Source organism: Neomonachus schauinslandi, chromosome 10, assembly GCF_002201575.2.
Source record: "Neomonachus schauinslandi chromosome 10, ASM220157v2, whole genome shotgun sequence".
Lineage (NCBI taxonomy): Eukaryota > Metazoa > Chordata > Mammalia > Carnivora > Phocidae > Neomonachus > Neomonachus schauinslandi.
In genome coordinates, this window is record NC_058412.1 from 88,736,506 (window position 1) to 88,763,959 (window position 27,454).

Here is a 27,454-nt window from a genome sequence, read left to right on the forward strand (position 1 = left end):
TCCAGAGTTCAGCCTGACCTCAGGCATCGTGGCCAGTGTCTGCCCTCGGCTCTCTGCCCCCAGTTTTCGGTGAACAGGTGTTCCCGCTACCCCCAGCCTCCCACCCCCATCTCCAGGCATCCTGTTCGTTCAGAGCATTCCACGCAGAATCTGCAGTAGCTCCTCTCCAAAGGGTGGACGCGGATACAGACAGAGCACCTGCCTCTCTTCAGGACGTGGTCTTCCCTGGGAAGCTGCAATGACCTCCACTCTGCTCTGGCTCCTAGAAACAAGTCTGGTTCAGGGGATTCAGCCAGCATGTGCTCTGGGCTTCCAGGAGTTCTTGAATCTGTCCTGCCCTGCCTTTGTGCTCCGTGGTGCCCCCAATAGGCCTTGCACACATATGTGGATTGAATGCACACAGGAAAGAGTGAATGATGGTCTAGGGTGAGGAGGGTCTCAGAAACTGGCAAGATCTCAAGTTGGGGGAACCTTATAAAGTGCTCCCTGGAATCCCTCAGGCTGCATGATGGGGTCCCTCTGCCCATGTTTGCTCTGGGTGGGGGGGGCCTGAGCATATGCCCAGCGTTAGCTGGAGTGTAGGGGGGACCGGCGTGTGGGTGGGGCAGACAGACACCTCGCTGACTGCAGACATTCAGTGGAACCTCAGCCACGGACTGGAAGGCCCCACGGCTCCCCTGAGTCCTCGGCCTGGTGCTCACAGTCTTCCCAGATCCACATAACTGATGACTAATGTGCTCGTTTCTTGTCTCTGCTTCCGGAAATGGGTTCAGACCTGGGGGGAGGGTTGGGGTGGAATCCCACGGGCACAAACGTGTGTTGCTTTCCTTTCATGTGTGCTGCTGGTTGTGGCTGAGACTGGCTGTGTCTGAGACCGCCCATTTCTAATAAGAAGACAGATGGCAGAGAGCCAGACATTCCCCCTGCAAGTGTTGTGGCTGTTAGGAATTTAGTTCCACATTGGGTGGTGTGTCTGGCTAACTCTTCAGAAATCTATGACCTTCAAGGCCTTACATTAGATCAACTAGCAGAGCCTTCTGGAAGTTTGGTGCTGAAGCCACTTTATGCACCCATTCTCTCTGAAATCTCCGAGCCAAAGAGTCGGAGTTCTCCATGGGGCCTGTTTTTATGTTTGGCCAGTTGGAAATTTAGTGAATGGTGTGAATGGAATATTTCATTTAAGAAATTGTAGGATTGTTAGTTTCTGTGCCATCCTGAGCCCAAAATATTGAAACCTATGTGTATGGGGTTTAAGGGGATTAAAACATGATTCTATAGATAGAACGTTGCAAACACTGACCCATGTATTTTCACTGTCTGGATCCAGGGAGCAGGAAGCATGAGGGGACATGTGTATCCTCCACTCAGTGTCACGGAGCTTCTGGGGGTGGGAGCAGGAACTGGCTAGAGTCCCTGGCCCTGAAGTCAGGTCTCTGCCACTCCTTCACCCTGCTGGCCCTGTCAGTCACTGTGCCACATCCTTGCATGCTTTCGTCACGTCTGGGATATCCAAAAATATTCCCAAGGCAGAGTGCTCTGAAGGTGGCGTCCTCCCTCCGCCCAGGTGATGCCCTCCAGGCTGGAGCAAAGTCTGGAAGAGTGAGAGTTTGCGTCTTTCTCTGGAGGCCGTGCCAGGTCTCCCCCTGCTTTTACACCCTCCTTATCACAGCAGTCATGGTGAGCTTCTAAAATCTTGGGTCGGAGAGGTCATTCTCCTGCTCATCCCTGAAGTGGGGACCCATCTCATTCAGCATAAGGGCCAGAGTCCCTCCCAAGGGCCAGTGGGACCTGCCTCTACCTTCCAATCTCACCTCTCCCCACCATCCTCTCATCCCTCCAGTCTGGCCTCACCCCATACTCATGACCCTTACCTTACTATGTCCCTCCTTCCCACAACACTTACAGTCTTTGAACATACAGATTTTTAACTTGTTATGCTTATTCTTCATAGATCCTGGTCTGTTTTCGCTCACCAACACATCCCAAGCACTTGGCAGTGTCTGACCTGTGTTTGTTCAGGTGTGGAATCTTGATGTTTGCATTTGGCTCTGTTGCATCTTATCAGTTCGAGTAAAATCAACAAATGGCAAGGTGCTTCAGCAGATGTCTGATACAACTTTTTTGAGATTATTTCATGCATTTCTGCATCTCTCTTTATTCTGCATTCTACTTTCCTGAGGTTTATTCTATTTTTCTTCATCTTTTTTCTTAAGTTGGCTGATTAGCTCATTCATTCTCAGACTTCATCCTTTTCTAACATAACACTAATGCTTGGAAACTTTTCTGTTGTAGCTGATAAGTCTTGGTATATACTGTTAATTATTGTTCAGTGTTAAGTATTGTTACCCTATAGATTATTTAGAAATGTGTTCTGACCAACCCATTTCCCTTTTTATTAATTTGGAATTTATACATTCTATAATTTATAATTCTATAATTTATTATAATTTATACATTCTAGTCTTTTTGTTTACACTAGAAATTACAACCTACATCCCTCACTTATCGAAGTCTAACATTAATTGATAACTTTACAGAGTGTGTTTTTTTTCCAAATATATGCTTCAAGTCTTTTTTTATCATTGATATCTAACTTAATTGCATTGTTCGGAAAATATGACATATAATGCCGAGTTTTACAGTCTTTTGAGACCCTTTATATGGCCTGATCCTGCAAAAAATTCATTCTGCCAATTAATGGGTGCATGTTCTATGTATACTGCTTCGTTCAAGTTTGGTACTTGTGTTGTTTTATGTCCTTGCTGATTTATCTGTTTTTTAGATCTGTTTTTTTAAATTTTTATTGAAGTCTTTCATTATGATGGTAGCATTTTGTTTTTCATCCAGACTGACTATATTTGTATCTTCATTAAAGAGTTTAATCCACTTAACCTTTATTATGATTATTGATATGTTTAGGCTTTTTTTGGCCATCTTATTTTATGTAATTATTTGTTCTGCTCTCCCTTCCCCCATTCTTTCCTTTTTTTGAATGAGTGACAAAGACAGTGTTTGAGCTGGATCTCTCCAAAACCAAAGGCTATATTCTATATAGAATATTCTATCAGCTTATCTATTCCGAGATGAAAATCCCGAAGTGGCATTTCTATTTCAAGTCTCAATTTTACACTAAAGATTGATGGAGTTTTTTTTTTTTTTTTTTAAGATTTTATTTTTAAGTAGGTCTACATCAAACATGGGGCTTGAACTCACAACACTGACATGCTCCCCTTACTGAGCCAGCCAGGTGCCTCCATGGAGTAGTTTTCTATTTTCCCATTTCTCTCTCTACTTGTTTGGAATGAATATTTGCATGATTTACTGGACTGGCTTCCTTGCTGCTTCTCAGGCGTCGCCGGGTGCCCTCCCTGCCCCACCCCCCCAGCACCTGTTATGCTTCTCTCTCAGGTACCCATGAGGCTACTCCTTCACCCCTTGTGCTTTTGCTTAAATGTTGCCTTCTTCACAAAGCTTCCCTGACCATCTTAATTAAAATATCAGAAACCCCCCACCACTGCCCTTCTTATCTCTGCCTTGTTTCCCCCCCAACTCCACTGTACATCCTATACATTTTACTTAATTACTTTTTAAATGTCTGTCTCTCCCACTAGGATGTAGGCTCTAGAAGGGTGAGAATGTGGGGCTGTTGTCTCTTACCCTGTCCCAAGTGCCTGGGTCAACCTGGCGCATGTCCAGGCCTGGTGAATGTTTGTTGAATGAATCCATGAAAGAATGAGTGGATATAAAACACCATTCAGTGGTCTTGGAGTAAACCAGAGGGTCAATCAGAGGCCTGCACCCCCTTCCCCATGTTGAATTTCTTCAGGGTGGTGCCTTTGCCTCAACCACATAGGGAATGCCCTTCCCTAATCAACACCGAAGACCACTCCCAACAGGTCTTCTGGACAAATACCGCTTTTTGAGTGTAACTCAGCCTCTCATCCATGCATATGGCTGTGTCACAGGCTAACGTTGCCCTCCTTTGTTTTCTCCCTCCCATTCTTTCTGCCTGTCAATTGGCACTCATGAGCTTTAGTTACATGATGGTACTTCTATCCCCTACCCACCTCCACACTCCCTCTGGGTGAAAGATCTGAGTTTGATACCTCGTCTTCTTTACCTGCCCCAGAATTTGCTGTCTTTGCTAAATAAGAAAATGGCTGGGCAATTCCCTTAATGATTTCGAGAGAGAGTTTTGCTATCATTTTCAGAGTTAGTGCTGCCAGTCAGGTAATTGGAGCTAGAAATGGACCCACAAATAGCTTGTTGGAAAGAGACTGGGAATGTGATCCGAGGCTGGGGATGCCAGAGACAGATGGACACTTGCTGTGCTTGTCACCAGTGCCATGCAGGCTTGGGGCCACTGCAGCTGGATGGATCTGAGGGTTGTTGACAGGTATCCAGGTGACCCCTGCCCTCTGCTGACCCCTCAAACCAGTCAGCACAGATTATAATAACTTCCGTAGGCCACGTTAGACCTGGCCTCAGTGTGGGGCTAGGGCATGGTGAGTGTCTGTGTTTCAGTAAAATGTCACCCATCCATTTTTGATGCGTTATCCTGAAATGCCTCCTAAACTTGCAAAGGGTGGTGTGGTGTCCAAAGGCCCCTTAAAAATAAATGGACTCAGGGTCTGTTTTTTCTCTTATAAAGAGGCAAGTCATGTTTCACTAGCAGACACCTGTGGCTCATCTCAAAAAAGGAATTTTCATGCTGTAGGCTGAAGCAAATGAAGTGAATTACAAACCTATAAGCCTTTTCCCAAGCTTTCTTGCATCTGGTTGGAAAAGCACAAGCACATTTTTGAAAAGGTGCTAGGAGCCAGATTGTGGGGTTTCTCATAGTTATGAGTTATCCCTGCATTTGGTTCTGAATGTGATCTGAGGCCAGAATCAGCATGGTGTTGCCTGCTCCAGGGTAACCTATAAAACAATTTCGACAATTATCCCCGGAATCCTGCCACCATGGCAGTCCTATCTGAGCCACGTGTTGGGTTTCTTCACTGAACCAGAGTGTGAACTGGCCCCTGGAGAGAGTAGAAACAACTCCTCCCCACCAGGGATTTATAATGTCTACAGCTGGGGGGTCACAGAGAGAGCATGACTGAGATTTTCCTGGATGGGAATTGAAACTTTTCTAAATCACTAGAAAGTCTGTCCAAATAATCTCATGGGAAAAAGCAACATGCAGGGTTTGCGGGGTCACTGGTTTACTCAGAAACACAGTATAGTGCAAGTGTCTGGGGTCCTCCTCTAGGACCATGACCTTGAAGAAGGTACCTAACTTTTGGAGCCCCGTTGCGTCCTCTGTGAAATTAGGATCACGGTCCTGGTTGTTGTACGGATGTAGCGGGGTCCTTATAGGCAAAGCTCTTGGCACTCTCTACCTTGTGGTGGACACTGTGCACTTGAATTCTTCCATTCTTGGTGACATAGATTTGGCATTTCTTTCTTCTCTTGGAAATCACCCAAAGCAACAGAGAGCAAGAAAAGCCGAAATGAGCCTCCTGTTGATGATTTAGGAACATGTGCCCCCACTCTCCCCCCTAAGTAACACAGCCTCTTTTATCTTTGAACCAGCCACTTTGCTCCTGCCCCAGCGCTTTGGCACCTGCCCTTTCTTCTCTCTGTGTTACACTCCTTCCAGTTATTTGTGTCCTCAGCCCTTTCTCGTCTGTCATGTTTTATTTCTCAGAGACGTCATCCATCACTATGCTAGCTACAGGAGCGGCTCCATCACATCATCCGGTCTGGGTTTCTCCAGAGCCTTCTCAGTATGAAAAATTATTATTTTTTAGTTGTTTACTTTTTCAATGCTTATGAAGTGCTTAGAATAGTGCCGGTCTCACAGTGAGCACTGTGCAAATACCTGCTATTATGATTGCATCTCTGTGGGGTGGCAGGGGCCAGAGGGCACGGTGCCACGGTGCAGTGGCTGAGCAAGTAGAGAATGCTCCCAGCCTGGATGACATGCCTGGTTTGAATGGCTCACGTCGGATACTTTCAAGCTCCTTCTCTCAGTAGGACGTTGAAGGGGTTCTTTTCTTTGTCCTGATGAATTGCAATAGATCTGAGACCCATTATGCCTTGTATGTATAGTGTATTCGGAGCAGATGTAGACGCAGACACTAATGAGGACAGAGTAAGCACACACACACAGGACTTGGAGAGAGAATGTCTAGGTCCCACAGACAAGCTTTGCAACGTCTCAGGCAAAATGCCACAGCCTCCCCACTGCGCCCCTGGCCTCTGCCCTGAGGGGCCTTCCCAGGGAGCCCAGCCTGCGAGCTGAACAACTTCACACTTGCACCTGTCACAGCCCCTCTCCTGGCTCTGAGTCTCATTTGTGAAAGGAAACTTAAGATGGTGTGGTCTGAAAACCAAGTCCTTATGATCTCAGGAACGGGTCTGACTTCGCCGTGGCCCGCACGTCCTCCTCTTCTTGGCAGGCTTCCAGGCACTGGACTGTGACGGAGCATCGCCCTGGCTGCCTTGGCTTGCTCACCCTGGGGGCGGGGGGAGCTGTGCCATTCTTAAAAGCCACCACTTGTCATATGCAGACATGGGTTGTCCATGTAACTAACACTGCATGAGGAGTATTTTCATTTCTGTTTTACCATTACTAAACTGAGGCTCAGAGAGGTTAATTAACCTGCTTGTGATCACACACCTTATACACTGAAATGTGCAATAGGCTTGTCTGCTCCAATCTTATGCTTTTAGCCTCTTTGCTAATACTTCCAAGTTGATAGAAATAAAGCAGAGGAAACACAGTGGGTTGGAGAGGCAGTGGGGTTCTGTAGAGAAAGTTTGGGGTCACGTCCTGTCACCTTCCAATCACATGAGGGCAGATGGTCACTCTACTCTGCAGCCCTTTGGCTTATTACCTATAAAATGGGGCAATGACACCTGCTGTGGTTGCTCAAGGGGGGTCGGGCCGGTCAATTGGGATGGAAACAGAAGTGCTCTGAAAATTGCTAAGCATCATATAAATATTGATCACCATTATCCTTAGTGGGAATGAAATGTATTGGCATTCTATACTTAAGGAAGTGGTCAGGAAATTCATTGAAACGCTATGTTCTTCCATGAGATGAATAGTTGAAAACCTGTTTTATAAACACATTTTCTTCAGACGGGACTCGCTGCAATTATAGCCTTCACTTTGGCAGCGCTTCCCATGTCCTCGGAGTGCTGAGGCAGGAAAGGGGGCTGATGCTCCCAGGGGGTGTCACCACACCTTGGAACTGGGCTCCCAGGTGCAGTGACGGTGTCCAGCCAGTGCGGGTTGGAGCCTCTTCACTCAAGGAATAAGGAAAGAGGGAATCTGCAGCTGACGCTCAGCCCACTTCCAAAAGACCTGAGCTACAGTAACACTGTTGAGGAGGAAACAGGCTATTCTTCTGCCAACTAGAAGGAAGGGAGAAGAAATACATGAAAACCTAGGCTCTAGGCAACAACTGTGTGTGACCCTGCATTTTCCTGTGAGTGTCCCTGCGGGAAGGGCAAAACCAAAACACGATGCTTCTCCCCAGACTGCTTTCTGGCTACACGTGCCCCAGGGTACCACGGAGGGAAAGGGAGCCCTAACAGGGATGTACTTGACCGGCCCCACACTGGGAATGAGGACAAGATCATGGAGTTAGCCCCGACAGAAGTTTAATGAATGAGACAAAAATAGAGTCACGTGCCATTTTGTTGTTTAAACCCCTGATAAAAGCCAAAGGCATGGTCTAAAAACCTGATGGGGCTCATGAGGCCCAGGGAGGAGGCTCTTGGGTGAAGTAACTTGGTTCCACATTTCCACCTGTCCACTGGAAATGTCCCTAGGAAGTCCCAGAGGGTGTCTTAAACTCACCATTTTTTTAAAAAAGATTTTATTTATTTATCTGACAGAGAGAGAGAGAGAGCGTACAAGCAGGCAGAGGGGCAGAGGAAGAGGGAGAGGGAGAAGCAGGCCTCCTGACAAGCAGGGAGCCTGATGTGGGGCTCGATCCCAGGACCCTGAGATCATGACCTGAGCCAAAGGCAGACACTCAACCGACTGAGCCACCCAGGCGCTTCTTAAACTCCCCATTTCTAAAGAAGAAGCCAGTTTGGCCCAGTGAAACAGCTCAGTCTCCCAGTCTGTGTCTATCAGTGGGGTCCATCCTGCCTCCCACGGCCCAGCTGAGAAGCGGGGTCAGTGATTGCCTCTCCTGTGTCCCCACTCCTCAGCAATCATCCCTAGAGTGCATGCACCCTTCACCCACACCCCGCTTCCCTGCCCACCTGGATCTGGCCTATTCCATTATCAGGGTGTCTTAATAGGTAGCCCCTCCCCTTCTCTGGTTCCTCCCCTCCAGGCTTCCTCAGGCTCAGGCAGCAAGCCGTCCTGGGGGGCCCTGCTTGGGGCACACCCTCGTATGCTCAGCAGCTTCCATGGCTCCCTGCTGCTTTCTCGGCCAAGGCCTCCCCTTGGCCTGTCATGTCCCACTGGTACAGGCATGCCAACCTGGCACACTGATGCCCAAAGCTTCCGAAGAGATGAAGGTAACTCAGGTGAAGAGCTCCGCTGTCCTGGGGTGGGGATGGCTATCCAATTGAGGGCCTCTGTCCATAGGGTTGCCTGGTGTGGGGGCTCCAGCCAGGTGATGCAATGGAGCCAATTTATCCAGGCTTTACAGCCAGGACACCCAGGGGTGGGTCAGAGATGCAGAGGAGATGCAGAAGGAAGGGGAGATGTGGAGCAGGGCCTGGGGGTGCTGCTCTGCCCTTATTGTAAGGAGGCTTGTCTGAACCTCCCTTCTCACAACAACGGAATCTGAGACCCTGATGGAACCCATTCTGGAACCTTCTGGTTGGGACTGCTGGTCCACCCTGCCAGAGAGTGCCAGCAGGGAGTCTTCACCTAAACTCTGGGGCTAGGTGTTCTCTGGGCAGTGGAGGTGCTGGGGAGGGAGTGGTGTTACAGATCGAACCTGAAACCCACCTACCACATGCAACTTCTGTGACATGGGCCATTCCTGCAACTCTCTGGACTTTTCTCCATCAGTGAAACAGAGCTAGTTCAACCTCCCCTGGGAGTGGTTGGGAAGATTAAGGGCAGACTACGAGAGGCATGTGCTCATGGAATCCTTGTCAACAGACTGCATGCAGTTCCAAACAGTAAAACAAAATGTGTGCTGTCCCTAAATGCCACACCAGGTTGCCCCTGAGCACCTGGGGTGTTTCCCTGCTGCCCACACTTGCGGTCAGCTTGGTGCTGTGGGAGGCAAGTCAGAGCAGCTATTTGCAGGGGCATTGGATTCTTCACGTTGACTGTAGTCTAGATATTGTATGGACCCACCTCATGAATTGTACTCCAGGTTCCCTCATTTCAAAGAGTCCTGGCGTCTATGCTGACAATTCCCACCGTTTCATGAGGGCTACATTCAGAGAGGAAATGTGCCTCGATGAGCCCCATGTTCTAGGTGGAATTTCCTATCTGACTTTGTGGACTGATGGGGCCGTCTGGAGCTTTGGACAACATCTCACACTCCCCACTCATGCACTGGATGCTGAACGAGAGCTTGGGAGGAGGGAGAGCAAATGATCGAGGATAAAACAGAAGAGCCGCTGTGGACACTCCAGATGTTAGACAGGGCAGTCAGCAGTGCAGGCTTGTGTTACTGGGTGAAATAAGCACATTCTGAAAAATGCACATTGGTTTTGTTTTAAGTGTGTGAGTTTCTTGATAATTAGAATTTCTGTTTCAAGGTAATTTATTTGAATTTCCCATCTGTGGGAAGTGCACTGACTTAGTTGGAAATTTTAGGCCTCCAAGCAAAAATCCGCTAACTGACCCCCTTAGACTTAGCTAGTTATAATTTAAGGAGTTCCCTCTGGCAGGACTTTGGCAATATTTATGCCTTTGGGAACAGCAAGAGAAGGAGGGCAAGGCAGACAGGAAACCGGGCCATCTGCTCTTCACAGATTCCTCTTTGCACCCCTGGGGTCCATGCTCTGCCTCCCCAGCTGGCTCCAGCTTCACAGACTGAGGGACTGGCTTGGAGATAAGGGGCCCTGCAGTGCGTTTATTGGGAGGGAGAAGCAAACGCATGTTTCCTGGGTTCCTGCGGGAGATGTGAGCTTTGAACACATATTGTTGGAGGGAAAAAGGCTGTTATGACCAGTGAGTGCACAGCCCTCCTGCTCCCCACAATCTGTGGATTGTAGGGGGGTCCCTGAGGCTCAACTCTGCATGGAGGGGCCCTGGAGTAAGGGGCAGGTGGGACAGGTCCTGATAGACCTGAGAGACAGCTGTCAGTGAGTGGATGCTGATGTTGGGGGGGGCTCTCATACAAAGGGGCAGCAGGTTCCCACAGGAGATAACAGAGAATAGAAATGGGTGATCCTGGTGGAGAGCCCCAGAACTTCGGCCATGAGGCAGCTTTGGGGATGCCCCACGAGCAGGTCCCAGGGTGTGGTTCTTATATCTCCTCTCACTGTGAGGGAGCAAATCAGCGGCCATCAAGCAGGCACAGATGGGCACTGGTGTTGGTGTTGACACTGAAGTTGAGGATGACAGTCTGTTATCAGTGATGTCACCTCTAATGTGTCCTTGTTTTGCTCCAGATGCCCACCCTGGGGCAGTAGGGACAACACGCTCAGGAGGGTGAGGCACTCATCCAGGGTCCCTGGGCAGATGAGTGACAGGGACAGGGTTTGGACACAGGTCTGGCTGAAGCTTTCTCCTTTGCCTCCATGAACTGTTGGGCAGAACTTGCAGATACCACAGGTACAGGGGCAAGGAAGCCAGGACCCCGGTCATCTGGGCTATTGGAGTCTTCGGTGTGAAGATGATCCTATGCTCTGTGACTCTCTGGGACAGCAGGGGCCCAGTCCCAAAGTTCTGGATGACATACCTTACTTCCCATTCTTCTACATGCCAATCAGGCCAAAAAGCTGATAAGGGCTGAGCCTACTGGGGGTCAAGCTATCCCAGCTATGGACGGTGAGGTCAAGCCCATGGCACCCCTCTCGCTAAGTGCCCACTCATCCAGCCAAAAGATAAAAGCCCAGATGAAACTTCCCTTTGAAATCTGCATAACCAACCCATTGTTTTGGCTAGACAGTTCTATCTTCTCATAGTGATGGAGACTCGAGGTTCTGTTTTGGGGTTTTGTAGTCCCAGTCTTGTGGCCAAGGCTATAATTCAAGATAATGGCCCAGTGGTCAGTAAAGCAGATGGAAGCATTTGCCTGAGTGCCTGGAAACAGCCCCTCCACACCCAAGTCCTCTATCTCTAGGATCCCAAAGAGGTGATTAGAGACTGAACTTCAGTTCTGGGAAAGCATGAGACAGAGGTTTTCCAAAAGCACTTGCTAGTAGGCAGGTCTCCCGGTATAGGGCGAGTGCAAAGCTGGTGGCCTAAGACCCAGAGGAAGCCCCTCTCAGGCTCACTGGCCAAGAGGCCAGTTGTCACTAATATCCCTCTTTCCACAAGAAAAGAACCCTACATTTTAGTTTTGATTTTAGAAGCTCACCTAGGGTAAAGATGATGCTTCTCTCAGCCTGCCTTATGGCTGTGTGCAGTCTGTGTGATTAATTCAAGGCCACTGGATGTAAGTTAAAGTGTCATATGGTGGCTTCCAGGTGTCTTCCTTAGAAGACAGCTGGCTTTCAACCTTTGTCTATTCTCCTTTTCTGTTGGCTAGAATGTAGATGAGCTGGTGGGAGCTGGAGACGCTGTTCTGGATCAGAGGCTGTGTACAGAGGACAAATGAGAGAAGGAGCTGAGTCTCTGAATCCTCCTTGGACTTGGCTTCTCTCCTTCACTAGTCCTGCCTTCCACCATGTTGGTTCATTCTCAGGCTCCATGGGGAGTTTTCTCTAGCAACTCTAGCCTTACTCTATGGCCACCTCCAATCCAGACAAGAGAGTCTGCCCCTAGGAGTTTAAACCAAACTCCAGAGTGAGTCTCATTGCCCCTGTGTGGCCCAAGGTGGATTGTGGGTCTGTCCTTGAGCTATTCACTGTAAGGTGTTTAAAAATCTTTGCATGCTCTGCTTATTCATATGGAAGACAATTCAAGGTGGTTGCAAACACAATTCCTATTTATATCTTTCAAGCCACTGTGTGTCATAGTGAGTGATTCATCACTTCCTTCCTTTGACGTAAGGGATTTGAGGTCCAGGGCAACTAGGTGGCCTGCCCCAGGATGTGTGTGTGGGGGGCGTGTGTCCCTTTTCTGGCATCCAGGCCATTTCTACTTCAGAGAAACTTGCTGGTGGCTAAGGTGGCTAGGGACACCCTCTCCTCACCCCCTGGCACTTTAGGTGTGGGCCTGTGGCCAGGGCCTGGCTGATGTGGCGCTCCCTCTTGGTGGTGATGGCTGGCAGGGGCAGCAGCGGGCCCCCAATGAGACCACGGTGCCCCCGGGTCCCTGCGCTGGTCTGAGACTGTTTCTCCAGCCTCTCAGCACTTTCCGGCATTCCCCTTTCTCTGCTTGTGTCAGCAGAGTCTGTTTCTGAGGTTGGCAACCAAGGACCCGACTGACCCGGCTATTGCCAAACACCCTGATAGTGGTAGAGACCGGACCTCGAATCCAGCCCCAGCACAGAGGCTGGCTCGGAGTGGGTGTTAGGGAGCCCCAGCGATACAGCGCCGGGTGGGCCTCCTGTTAGTGGGTTGGCATTGCTGATCCAAACCTGGGAGAGGCCTGCGAGGAGCCCAGGGCCGCTGCTGGGCCCCAAGAGAGGTGCGGGACTGGCAGACGCAGCTGCAGAATCCCAGGGGGGCCTGGCAAGGACAGTTCCCTGAGCCTGCAAATCAGGAAGTGTCAAGAGGGGACTGAGGTGAGGCCAGAGTCGGGGAACTACAGCCCCCACAGTGTGGACAGGGAACTTTGGGGCATCTTGGGGCAGCTGACTGAGCAACTGTTTTCCCTGCAGATTTCTTTTTTCTTTTTTATTATTTTATTTTATTTATTTTTTTAAGATTTCATTTATTTATTTGACAGAGAGAGAGACAGCGAGAGAGGGAACACAAGCAGGGGGAGTGAGAGAGGGAGAAGCAGGCTTCCCGCCGAGCAGGGAGCCTGATGCGGGGCTCGATCCCAGGACCCTGGAATCATGACCTGAGTCGAAGGCAGACATTCAACGACTGAGCCACCCAGGCGCCCCTGCAGGTTTCTTTTAAATTTGTCCAGGAAGACCCTGTTACAGCCAAGAAATTTGACCAAACTTAGAGAAAGTACCAGGCTTGGGGATGGGTATGGTTTTTCCCACGATGGGCCAGGGTGCTTGAGATGTGAACAAAACAAGGGTCTGTGTGCATGTGGGCTGTGTGTGCATGTGTGTTGTGTGTGCATGCATGTTGTGCGAACACACATGCGTGCTTATGTTCTCCTGTACCTGTGTAAGACCTATAGCCAACCCTGTGCCGTCAGTTCCTTCTTCCATGTTTCCTCTCCTCTGGGGTGGAGAGGGCCAGGGCTTGACTGGGAGGGGGAGGGTGGTGCCGAGGCACGAGCACCCTGGCATTAGGGAGCTGCCTTCTGGGAGCACATCCTTTCCCTTCCAGGGCTTGGCCGCCTTGGAGATGGAGGTGACATGTGGCTGAGAAAGGGGTTACACGGCTGTCTCCCCACCCCTCTCCCCACCCTCTGTCCCACTTGGAATTCCAGCAAGTATCCCCTGGGCAGGTGACATCAGCCAAGTGGTTCCAGTGATTTTACTAGGAGAAGCCTGGGGGAGCTCTGCTGGTCTCTCCCATAATAACAGCAGCATTTAGAATTGGACCCAAAGTGAGTGATGGGTAAAGGACGTTGTCCTAGTCCCTGCTCTCATCCTTTGTCATCAGCCAAGTCCAGGGCTCTGGCTTGGGTGACGGTGACAGGGGGCGGGGCACAGCTGGGGAGCATTCCTGAGAAAGGACAATCAGATGAGGAATTAGATGAGGTTCCTGCCAAAAAGACCCAGAATAACACGGGGACATCTGAAGGTTGAGCTGTTGCATCAAGAAAACATCCTGCCGCCTTTAGACCCATGGTAGCTCCAACTCCTCGGAGCGGTTCCCAGAGCTGCTGTCCCCAGGAATTGTTCGGGGAGCTGATGGAACCCACCCCAGAGGCTCTGATGTACTTGGCTGCAGTGTGGCCTGGGCAATGGGATTTTCAAAGTGCCTGTGGGATTCTAGGGGGTGGCCCGGCTGGGAAGGAGTGGTCAGGCTGTTTGCCTTCCTCAGGCCAGGCCTGCAATTCTGAACCTTGACCTCCTATTAGAGTCACCCGGGTTGTCTTCTAGGAAATTGTGCTAGCTGGCCCAGCCTGGAAGTTCTCACTCAGCATATCTTATCTGGGGCTTGGCCACTGGTGGTTTTAAAGGTGCTCTGGACCATTCTATTGCACTGCCTGGGGTAAGGTCCACTGGGTTCCAGGATTTGTGACTTCTTCCTTTGGTAGGTGGATTTGTCACATAATTGAATGAAAGTGCCTCCCTTGATCTCTGATTGAACTGGAGGCCAGAGGCCTTGGGCTGAGCACTTAGATATGCTGGAATGAAGTGGAAAGAGGCACCATCACTAGCAGCCCCTGCCCATGCCTCTGCTTCTTCTTTAGAACACCTCCCCCAGACTGGTTTTGGTCAACAGGATGTGGCAGAAGTGGGACTCAAGAGGCCCATGTCCTTTTGCTCCCCTGATGTGCTGCGTGAGCAAGACTGAGGGTGGGGGCACTGCTGGAGGATGGGCGCCCTGTGGCAGAGAGCAGCCCCAGCCCACCAGCAGCTGAGCCCAGATGAGGCTGGAGCCACCCACCCAATTGCAAACCACAGAATCATGAGAGAGAGAGATACACACAGGGGTTGTTTCAAGACCCCCACTTTGGGCGGTTTGCTAGGCCTGGAAGGGAGAGCAGCTTGGGGAGGCCTTTGGGTGCCGGTCTCTGCCGGCCTGCACATGGGTCAGTGCAGTTGGTCACCGCCATCTCCGCAAAGGCCAGGTGCTGTTGCTGTCGCCACCACCCACCCAGCTGGCTTGGTCCCAAGTCCTCCTGAAGCCAGGTGTGGCTGGGATGGTCTTGGGTCTGCTCTGGATGAGTCATGGGGGAACTCACGTTCCACTTCTCATGGTCGTTCTGCAGTTAAGCTGGAGCCAGGCAGGGGCAGCAGGGGAGGGTCTCTAGGCAAGACGCTAATTTTACAATTAGGCAGGTATTTTCCCAATTCCAATGCTAGCAAATTCAATCTCTGTGCTTGACTGTTCAAGCTGGGACATCCTTCTTCTCCTGCCCTTGGGCCAGGACTGGATGTTAAGAAGTAGAACACCCCTGGACTTCTCTTTGGCATGTTTTTCGCATGAAAACCTAGACAGACATTTGATGTCTGACATTGTCTCTTCAGAAAAATTCCTCAGGCATGGTGTTCTGGATGGCTCTGCTTGCTCCCTAGGCGCCGACAGCCCAGGCGCATCTGAGTGCAGAGGGGAGGCAACCGGCCAAGCCAGAGGTTTTCAGCGGCCGTGAACTTGGTTCTGAATGCTGCCGGGGAAGCTGCTGCTGTGGGAACACAGTGTTGCCCAAAGGGCCACCCCCCCAGCCCCTGCCCGAGGAAACTTCAACCATCAGCAGCACATGACAATGGAGAGCCTTTCAGTGTAAGGAAAAAGTGCTTTTGGAGGTGTTTTCTTTCCCTTATTATTGCTTTTGCTCTGTGTGCGGGACAGAGACTCCATGTGAGAAACAGTTGTGGGGTCACGGGAACCATAGACATTTTGCTGTTGCTTAGAACATTCTGGAGACCTTCTGCCTGTGGAATCTGTGACGTGTTGGGCCATCCGAGTTCCAGCTGCCAGGACCTGAGACTGCCTGCTCTTCCTGGCTTGGGGCGGGCAGCAGTGGGTGGGTTTAATGCCCTCAGCCAGTGCTAATGGGAGGTGGACAGGTGACCCGGTGACCTTACCCTGGGTCATGGAGGCCCCAGGCTTGATGGGTCACTCCTTGTTCACACACCCCCTGTGCTGACCCCTCTCCCTCCTCACCCCTCCCCTCCTCTGCCTGGTGTCAGGGCATGCCTGCCAGCATTGCTTCTTGCTTTGGATTGTATTCATGGTTGGTGGCAGGGAGGAGTGGGGGTAGCCACACTAAGAGAACTGACTATCTCATCTGGGTGTCAGATTAGATTTGGGGAAATGATTTCAAAGTATTTGGTACCCATGTTAGGGTTGTGTGAGGGTTAATTTTGTGTCAACTTGACTAGGACCCAGGACACCCAGATCTTTGGTCAAACATTTCTGGGTGTGTCTGTGATGGTGTTTCGACCCGGTATTAGCATTTGAATCAGTAGGCTGAATAAAGCAGATTGCCCTCCCTGATGTGGGTGAGCCTCATCCAATCCATTGAGGGCTGGATGGAACAAAAAATGGAGGCAGAGCAAATTCAATCTCTGTGCTTGACTGTTCAAGCTGGGACATCCTTCTTCTCCTGCCCTGGGGCCAGGACTGGAACTTACCCCATCAGTCCTCCTGGATCTTGACTTCTCAGCCTCCACAATCACATGAGTTAATTACTTATAAAAAAAAAATCTCTTTTATCTGTAATAAAAATATAATTCCCTTATGTTATATGTTATAATTTATATTTATATATTATAGCAACTTCTTTATAATAAGCCCCCCTTCTCTACGTCTACATCTGCATCTATAGGTACACACATATCTCCTGTTGGTTCAGTTTCTCTGGAAAATCCTGACCTGTGATGATCAAGTAGCTCCCTGTTTTCTCCTGTGGTTCAGAAGCTGTTCCTCTTATTGACAGGGAGGGCTTAGGGGTGGGAACTCCAGCCTTGTGTCATCCCAGACACTCCACAGGAGCCCTGCTAGTTTCTCAAGCTGGTCGGCACCTGCCGCTCCACCCATTGTGTCTCTGTGGAGCAGCAGGGTGTCTCCTGACACAAGGAGGCTCCAGGAAGTTCCTGGTAAGACCAGGGGTCCTACAGCAGAGGAGGGCCCCTGGGGAAGGGGCTTTGTCAGGCCCAGACAGTGGGGGCAAATGGAGGAACTGGGGAAGTTCTAATTTCCCATGGAGAGCAGCTTCTAATTTTGAGTGAGGTGGTAAATTGGGCCTTCCTGGAATACACAGCAGAGCTGCAAGTCCTTGAAATAAATGTGGAATTACATGTGTGTCTCCATTTTGTTGAGTATGGGGTCTGTAGTCAGCATGACTCCCTCCCATTTCTCTCTCTCTTGCCTTCTCTCAGTGGCTAAGTTTTCATTTTATCTATATCTATTTATCTATCTAGACATACTATGCACCTACTTCAAATGAAAATACACATTTATTTCACTCTTACACTCAATGCAAACACACATTACATGTTATATTAAATTTGAGTGTGTATATGCATATGCACAGAGAATGTTTGATTATGTCCTGGTCTGATGGGTTGAAAAGACCACATTTCCTTTGAACTTAACCTGCACTTAGCAAGTGCCTGCTGAATGCAGGCATGGGTTTCTGTGGCACATCCTTTCAGAACTCCTTCATTTGGGGCCCTGGCAGATGTCATCTTGATCTAGGGGTCCAGGAGGAAAGGTAAATTTGTATGAGAGAGTGCACGTGTGTGAGTGAGAACACTGGTGGAAACTGTTCCAGAGATAGTAATTGGATGCTTCTCTCCAAGCCCCTGGAGGAAGTCCTGACCAGGAACTTACCTCCCACACTGGGGGATGTCTTCCTAAGCTCTCCTTGAGCAGGCCACATGTAGGAGTCTCTGCCATGGTAGGCACTGGAGAAGCAGCTCAATCAGACAGGCTGTCCCTGCCTTCATGCAGCTGACCATCTCAGGAGGAGGATTAAGTGAAGACACTCAGAGGAGGCAGAGACTTCATAAAGGGTCAAAGAGCTTGGGGCCGGTAGCTGAATGGGAAGTGAAACTTGATGGTCAGGGCTGGCCTGGGATTGCCCTTCACCTGACTTACCTGTTCCTTTCTTAGTAGGGCTGCTGTGGGTCACAGGACAGACTAACTGGGAAAGTGCTTTGGAAAGCAGTGTGCACAGAGAGCTCTAAGTCACTGAATACCAGTATAGGCACTTCAACAGCCCACCCATTCAGGTTGGTTTAGCTGGGAATAATAACCAGCAGGTTTGCCCAGTGGCTTGCTATCATGAACTCATGCTAGTTTGATGCTGAATTGATCCAGAGGTGCACTTTCTTAAATTTATTTTTTTAACAGATTTTATGTTTTAGAGCAGTTTTAGGTTTACAGCAAAATGATCAGAAGGTACAGAAGTTTCCCATATATCCTTGCTCCCGACACACACAGCCTTTCCAGCTGTCAAAATCCTTACCAGTGTATTAAATTTGTTATAATAAATGAATTTTTGCTTTTGTGTCATTATCACCAGTCTATAGTTTATGTTAAAGTTCACTCTTGGCTGTATATTCTGTGGGTTTGGACAAATGTATAGTGACATATATCTACCATTATAGTATCATACAGAGTAGTCCCACTGCCTTAAAGTTCCTTTATTTATCCCTCTCTCCTCTCCAAACCCTGGCAACCAGTGATTTTTTCACTGTCTCCATAGTTTTTCCTTGTCCATAATGTCATATAGTTGAAATCATACAGTATGTAGCTTTTCAGATTGGTTTCTTTCACTTACTAACATGAATTTTAGGTCCCTCCATGTTCTTTCATGGCTTCATAACTCATTTCTTTTTAGTGCTGAATACTATTTTCTTGTTAGCATGTACCACAGTTTCCTTATCTGTTCACCTACTAAAGGATACCTTGGTTCATTACAAGTTTTGACAATTATCAGTAAAGCTGTTATAAACATCCATGTGCAGGTTTTTGTGTGGACGTAAGTTTTCAACTCTTAGAGGGTAAATACCAAGGAGTGTAATTACTGGGTCATATGGCAAGAATGTGTTTTGCTTTGTCAGAAACTGACAAGTAATCTTCCAACAACTGTACCATACCGCATTCCTGTTGCTCCATATTATCACCAGCATTTGATGTTGTCAGTGTTCTGGATTTTGGCCATTCTAATAGGAATGTAGTAGTATCTCATTGTTGTTTTAATTTGAAATTCCCTAATGACATATGGTGTTGAGCTTCTTTACAAATGCTAATTTACCGTGGTGTGCAAGTCTCTTTCCCATTTTTAAATTGGATTGCTTGTTTTCTTATTGTTGAATTTTAGGAGTTCTTGTATATTTTGGATAACAGTCCTTTATCAGATATATCTTTTGCAAATATTTTCTCCTAGTCTGTGGTTTGTTATCTCATTCTCTTGACATTGTCTTTCATAGAGCAGAAGTTCTTACTCTTAATGCACTTCACCTCATTAATTATTTCTTTCATGGACTGTGCCTTTGGTGTCTAAAAAGTCATCACCATACCCAAGGTCATCTAGATTTTCTCTGATGTTATCTTCAAGGAGTTTTATAGTATTTTTTTTTAAACTTAGGTCTGTAATCAATTTTGAGTTAATTTTTGTAAAGGATGTAAGTTTATCTCTAGATTTTTTTTTTTTTTTTGGTATGTGGATGTCCAGTTGTTCAGCATCATTTGTTAAAAATAGTATCTTTGCATTATTTTATTGCCTTTACTCCTTAGTCCAAGATTAGATGACTTTATTTATGTGGGTCTCTTTCTCGGCTATTTTGTTCCACTGATCTATTTTTTCACCAGTGTCCTTTTGTCTTGATTACTGTAGCTTTACAGTAAGTCCTGAAGTTGGGAGTGTCAGTGCTTTGACTGTTCTTCTCCTACAATATGGTGTTGGCTATTCCAGGTCTTTTGCTTCTCTATATAAAATTTAGAATTAATTTGTTGATATATACCAAATAACTTGCTGAGATTTTAACTGGGAATGCATTTGAAGATCAAGTTGGGAAAAACTGACACCTTGACGATACTGAGTCTTCCTATCTATGAATGTAGACTATCTCCCCACTTATTTAGTTCTTCTTTGGTTTCTTTCATCAGAGTTTTATAGTCTTCCTCATATAATCTTATACATATTTTGTTAGAGTTCTATCTAAGTATTTCAGTTTTGGGTGCTAACATAAAGAGTATTGTGTTTTCAATTTCAAATTCCACTTGTTTATTGCTGGTATATAAGAAAGCAATTCACTTTTGTATATTAACCTTATAACCCACAACCTTGCTATAATCAAGCCTGATGCATTTCTTTTTGAATATCTTTCTTAGAATTCCCATCTCTCTACTTTTATTCTCCATTTGTTCTTGGATGCTGTCTACTTTATCATTAGAGCCCTTAGTACATATTCATAGATGTTTTTAATTCCTGGTCTGATAATTCCAACATCCTTGCCATGTCTGATCCTGGTGCTTGCTCTGCCTCTTCTAATTGTATTTTTTTTTTTTTTTTTGCCTTTTAATATGCCTTGTACTTTTTTTCTTGATAGCCAGATGTGATGTACTGGGCAAAATGAACTGTGGTAAATAGGCCTTTAGTGATATGGTGGTGAGGTTTGGGGGAGGGGAAACGTTCTGTAGACCTAGGGTTAAATCTCAGCCTTTCAGTGAGCCTGTGCCTCTGGACAGTGAACTTCACCAGTACTTCATGCTTCTCAGTCCTGCCCCAAGGTGGGAAAGGATGGTTAGAATGAATTGGAGTTGGGTATTTCCCTTCCCCCAGGTCCGTTAGGATTTGATAAAAACCCAATGGTTTAGGCTCTAGTGAAATAGCTTCTCTTGGGGCAGACCTTGTTAAAGACAGAATGCCCTGGTACAATTCAAAATGGTTCCTTCTTGGCATCGCCCTTGTGAGAAGCACAAGGAAATTTTTCTCAGACATTCACTGTGATCACCTGGTGGAACTCCTGGAAGTAAACTACAATATTGCCCCTGCCCCCAACACACACACACAACTGGATCCCCCTGGAGTTTTTCACTCTCAGGTTTGTTCATACTCAGCCTCCAGCAATTCATCAATTACAGTTCAGTTTCCCATACCTGAGTGCTGACCCTCATGGAGGTTTCTGTTCCTGTAAGCTGTGAATCTCTGAATCTGTGTATCTGTCTCTCTAGTTTAGGGGTTTGCCCTTGAACTGCACTTCTCTGATGGATCTAAGTAGAATTGTTTTTTTTTTTTCCATCTTTTTACTTATCATTAGGATGAAGTAATGACTACTAAGCTCTTTATATGCAGAACCAGATATCAGAAGTAGAGGTGAACTTCTTAAAGGACTTGGGTTGATTAATGTTCAAGATGATAATAGAACTTAAAAAATTTAAAAACCCAGTTGAATTGGGAGAGAAAAGACAGAATCGTACTCTTACATTGGCATGGCATATTGTATTTTTACAACATCTGAGTCTCTCAATCATCCTTCCTTCCATGTGAGGATTTTTTTGGTCCATTTTCAGAAGGGAGAAACTGAGGCTCAGAAGGGTTTCTTGACTTGCTCAAGGTTACACCACTAGCATTAACCCAGGCCCCCTTGCATTTTAGGGGTGGAAAATTGGCCGGCGGATGTGTCCGTTCTGTTCACTGTTAAGCACCATGCACTATCATTGTTATGAATTTGAAGGCTTTAAAGTGGGACATCCAGTCCTAATTCTTCTGCCCCTGCCGACTCTATGGTCTCTTTCTTGGCCAGATTTGCACATTTATGTAACTGGTTTGTTACCCTGTGAGCATTTGAATTTGCCAAAGTCCTGCAAGATCTTATAAAAAAGATTGTTCAGAGTACAGTATCTGTGCTACCTCTCCCAGAAGCATACGCATTTTAAATGAGAATGCTTGTTAACTCAAAAGGAATGACTCTCTAAGGCTAAATTTTAGGGAATGTGGTAGGAGCTGAGATTTTCAGCTTGGTTATCCTGCCTGGAGTATCTCAGGTCAGACTGTCCCTCCTGTGTTAAACTGTGTGGTCCTGGGCACTGCTTGGCACGCTGCACAAATGCTGGCTGCAGAGCACCCAGGGCTGGCGTCCTATTTCCTCTCCATCACACTTCCTAGGGGGTAGGACCTGATAAATAGGGCACTTGGGGCCAAGGAGCAGGCTATTCTGGCTCTGCTGTTCAGAAGGAAGCTGACTTATTTCTGTCTTTGGATTATCGTGGTGATTTCCCCCCTTTTCCTGACTTCTGCCTCTCTTGGCTGCCCTGTTGATACAGTGCTGAGCTCCTGAGGATTGATTCTAGATACAACACTTGAATTCAGTCAGTGACTCCCAAACCTCAGCCCTGGCACCAAATGCACCAGGAAGGGATGTCTGGAAAAATAAAAACAAACAAACAAACAACAACAACTAAGACCTTTTCCTAATTTGCAGAGATTCAAGAGGACTGAAACCGAGGAATCTGTATCTTTTTATAAAAACAGTGGTGAGATTCAAAGACCATTTCATTGTGAGAGCTTTCTAATCCAGACAGCAGTGGAGATAATAGTTTATTGGGTCCCTACATACTCACTGCTAGCTGCTCAATGCAAGGAATCTTTGTGATCCAGCCCCACGCAATACACTGCACACTGGATCCCTGTGAAGTCTATTCAGGCATCCTACTATCTTCTCAGTAAACATTTGGGTGCCTCTAGGAGAGGAGGGTTTTTAACATAACCCCTGCAGCATTATCACACCCAAGAATCAATAACAATTCCTTAGCATCCAATACCCTGTCAGCGTTCAGGTATTTACAGTTGGCTGCTACAGATCAGGATCCCCAGGAAGTCTGCCTACTGCGTTTTATTGGCATGTTTCAAACATCTCTTTTAATCCATAGATTTCTCTCTCTCTGTGTTTCCTTTGAAATTTACTTGTTAAAGGAACTAGGTCCATGGTCTCTAGAGCTTCTTAAATTTTTCTTATGCACACGAGTCACCAGCAGATTTTGTTAAAATACAGATTCTGATTCAGCAGGCCTGAGACAGAGCCGGAATTCAGTGTATCTACCCAGCTCTGGAGCGATGTGGGCCTGCCAGTCCTCAGACCACACTTGAGGAGGAGGCTACTCCAAGGAAGATTGCAAAGGTGCCGGCATGATCCTGCTTCATCTTCCCTGCAAACCGGGGGTCATTTCAGGCCCAGGTCAGATTCAGATGGATGCTGGTGATTGCACCGGAGGGTGGTGCTGTGCATTCCTTCTGATGCCCAGTGGATCTGTGCACAGCCAAAGTTCAGACCCTGTGGGGCCAGCTGCCTTAATCCCTCCTAGCCATCATTTTCTGTAGCTGTAGTTGGAGGCTGTGGCCCTGAAGCCATCTTGAATAACTTTGCACCAACTATATTGTGGTCTGGCAGTGCTGCCCTCATTGTTGCTGCATGGGCCAGGGAGGGTAGCAGGCCCCAGGAGTGTCCACCTGGGCTGTGTTTCGAGTGGTAGAGCATTGCATTAGGGGCCACCTGTAAGCAATGCTTCCTAGGATCCATGACCTTGTGTAGCCCTCCCCACACTGACACTGGACTTGGCCAATGGGACATCTGCAGAAGCTTGATAGGTCTTGTGAATCAGGGTTTGGAATGTTCCCCTCGTCCCATTGGGAAGCCTAATTAGACCATGAAATGATGAGAGAGGGGCCCAGCTGACAGCCAGCACCTGGACCCCAGGCATGGGAGTGAGGCCATCTTGTGCCTTCCGGTCCCAGCTAAGTGCCTAGGAGCGAGCCCCTGCAGGAGCCTAGCCAATCCATGGAATCATGAGAAATAACAAACTTGTTGCTTTAAGCCACTAAGTCTTGGTGTTTTGTCACACAGCACAGCTAACTGAAACGTCGCTGTGCAACAGCTTACCAGGTATGTGGGAGTCGGTGCTCAGTAAGCCAGGACCTCAAGCCTTCTTTGTTCCTGGGGTTTGGCAAACATGAGTTAACTCCCAAAATCTGAAGATGCTTCAAGAATGGAACCAGCTTGACATTCCTACATTTTCCTTTCAGTGTCAAATCATGGCTCCTATCCAAAGGGAGACACATGGTGAAGGACTTGGGGACATAGGCTCTGGAGTTGGACATACCTGGTGTGACTCCTGGAACAATTTCCCTGGCTGGTGTCCTTGCACACATCACTCTGTCCTCCCAGCTTCTGTGACTGCATGTTTCAAAGGCATATATCAACTTCAGGGCATTTGCGAGAAGGAAGCAAAATGAGGTATTTAGAGCTGGAATCCATGCAGAGTGGCCACACACTATATTATTATTGTTATTAAATACCATCCATACATTAGTAGACAGTCTGCTTGCTCTCTCTCTCCTCTGTTACTTGGAGTGTGGTCTGCAGACCAGGAGCAGTGGCGATGCTTGGGAGCTCAGTATCATAGCTTTTTCTGTCATAAAATAAAACACAGGTAGAGAAAACTCCATTGAATGTATGGTGGAGTAAATGATTTTAGGCAGACACTCTCCTAAGCACCATGCAGGTGATGAAACGGATCTGCCAGCACCTGAGAAGCCCCTGGGTTCTCACGTGGCATCACCTCACTGCAATGTTTTAGTCTGTCGTCCATGTGCACCCCCTGAACACTATAGTCTCCTCTTCCTCTATTTAAAATGTGATGTGTCGGGGTGCCTGGGTGGCTCAGTGGGTTAAGCATCTGCCTTCGGCTCAGGTCATGATCCCAGGGTCCTGGGATCGAGCCCCATATCGGGCTCCCTGCTCAGCGGGGAGCCTGCTTCTCCCTCTCCCTCTGCCTCTCCCCTGCTCGTGCTCTCTCTCTCTCTGTATCTCTGTGTTTCAAATGAATAAATAAAATCTTTAAAAAAAAATGTGATGTGTCTTGGGGCACCCAGCTTGCTGAGTCGGTGGAGCATGTGACTCTTGGTCTGGGGGTTGTGGGTTCAAGCCACACGCTGGGTGTAGAGATTGTTTAAGAATGGAATCTAAAAAAAAATGTGACGTGTCTCTTAATTCCAGTCCCCTCTCTGTACCTCTTTCTTTTCTATTGATGGATGTGGCTTAATTGGCCTGAGTCTCCCTTGTAGGGTTTTGCAGGCAGGACATAAGTGTGGCGTAATGGTTCTGCTGTGCTTGGTTTCTGCAGCTGGGTCCAGGGCCTGATCAGACACATGTGTCATCTCCCTGTCCAGACCAGACAGGTGTGTTCTTTCAACAGGAGGAATGAGGGGCAACCCTCAAAATTTTCTCTTTTCATAAGGTCAGTGGCTGCTGATGCTTAGTGCTTGGGATTGTTAACTCATTTGGGCTTGCAAAATGATGATCTATTGTTTTTCATTTATTAGCTGTGATAGTTTTATAAAGAGACACTTTTACTCATCTACTATGGATTATGCAGAGGTATGGTTTGTATAAGAAAAGGAGGGTAAATGTTTGATGCTTTCCCTTTATTTAAAGACACTGCATTGATTTCATATATCTTCAAAAAGTGACTGATGAATTTACAAAATCATTATGAATTCATGAATTTATATTTTATGGGTTTCAATATACTGCAATTATTCTCTGTTTTGAGGCTCATTTATCTTATAATGGGAGCCTCTTCCTGTTGGCTCTGGAGTCCTTTGGATGTGACCCAGTGGTCCTTCAGAGTGTCCTTGCTGTCTGCTATGGCTCACCTTAAACATTCAAGACCTTTTTCTTGAAGCTAAATATATTCATTGCTACTGGTTGCTTATTGTTTCTCTCTCTATATCATCTATTTATCATCTATTGTCTATCATCTATCTATCATCTATCTATCTATCTATCATTTATCTTAAAGGTAAAATACCAAATGAGCCAATATTGCCATTGTCAATCCAAATTTAGGACTTAACAGAGTTTTACTTCCCTCTTTTCCGTTCCAGCTGTATCTCATTTCTCCCACAGCAAAAATCCTAATTCTCAAGGCTACAGGGGTTGATAGAATTAGAGTATGCCATAATTACTGTTTTTTTTTTTTTTTAAGATTCCATTTATTTACTTGACAGAGAGAGACAGAGCGAGAACAGGAACACAAGCAGGGGGAGTGGGAGAGGGAGAAGCAGGCTGCCTGCAGAGCAGGGAGCCCGATGCGGGACTCGATCCCAGGACCCTGGGATCATGACGCGAGCCAAGGCAGACGCCCAACGACTGAGCCAGCCAGGCGCCCCGCCATAATTACTGTTTTATTCCACATTATAAGTCGACAAAATAAGAATAACAACAGGACTGACTATTGCTGCTCCCAGTATGATTGCTAGCCCAGGTCGAATTGCCTTCCCTGTGCACTCTGTGTTCTCCCACTTTCTGTGATGGCCTGGGACCTGCCCTGGCTCAGCTCCAGGCTCCAGTGGCCCCCCCTTAGCTTTGGTCCTGTGGGTAACTGTGCATTCCATGTTCACCAGCATGTCTTAGGTGCGTGACCCGGCAGTCATCCTGGTAGTCTGAAGCCCCCTCAGGAGATTATGTAGAAAAGTCCCAGGGAACGTTATTTCCTGAGTTGGTGCATGCTGAGAACTATGTGGTTCTCTTCTCAGGCCCAGCAGTCTGCTTCCTCCCACTTTCCTCCCACAGGTTCAGGGTTGGTGGCTGTGGGTGTTTGCCCCCCCACTTTTTGTTGGGTGTGGGGGCAGCTTGCCATCTAGCTCTGTTGTAAGTGTTGTGCACAGTGTTTTGTCCCTCTGCCTAGTTGCCCATTGTGTGAGTGTGCATGCGCGGGGGCGGGGGCGGCCGTGACAGAGTAGCGCCGCTGGGGGGCTTACGCACCGATATTTATTTCTCACAGTTCTGAGCCTAGAAGGTCAAGATCCCATGTCTCCTGGGCTTGTAGACAGCCGTCTTCTTGCTGTGCCCTCACACAGCCTTTCCTCTGGTATCTCTGTGTGTCCAGATCTCTTCTGATAAGGTCACCGGCCATACTGGGTCGGGACCCACCCTATTGGCCTTCTTTCAACTCAGTCACCCCTTCAAAGGCCCCACCTCCAAAGACAGTTACATTCTGAGGTACTGGGGGTCACGGCTCCAACATGGATTTTAGGGGACACAATTCAGCCCATAAAACTCTTTCTGTGTTGGGATTTGGAGAGACTAGACCCTCTTCCCCTGCTGCCTCATCTTCCCAGGGTTTCCCTTTCATGGTTGGTTGATGTTTCTCATGACTGCGTGGGCCCAAGAAGCAGCCCCCAACCCATTCCCTGCATGTGGCCCTATTTGTAGTGCCCACCCCTCCAGCTGACACATCTAAGGGGCTGTCTGCCACGCCAGCAAGAAAATCCCATGGCAGGTGGCAGTAGTGCCCTGCCCACCGCGCTGCCCCGCGCACTCCGGTGCCCCCGCCCCCACAGCGGCAGTGCCCGGCCTGTAGTAGTGCCCGGCCTGTGAAACGGGCCCAGTAAACAACTATTGAGTAAATGTGCAGGAAGCAGCATAGCGGAGTGGGTTCACATCCAGGTTCTGCCTAGACCTGGCACTGTGCCTTTGAGCAACTGGCATGAAGGCCTCACAAGGGACTGACCAGGTGCCCTCTCAGGCCTGTCTTGGTTCCTCCGTTCCTTACCTGGGGAAGGCTAAATGTGTTCACTGCCTTATATAAAAGGGACTTCACAGGTAGC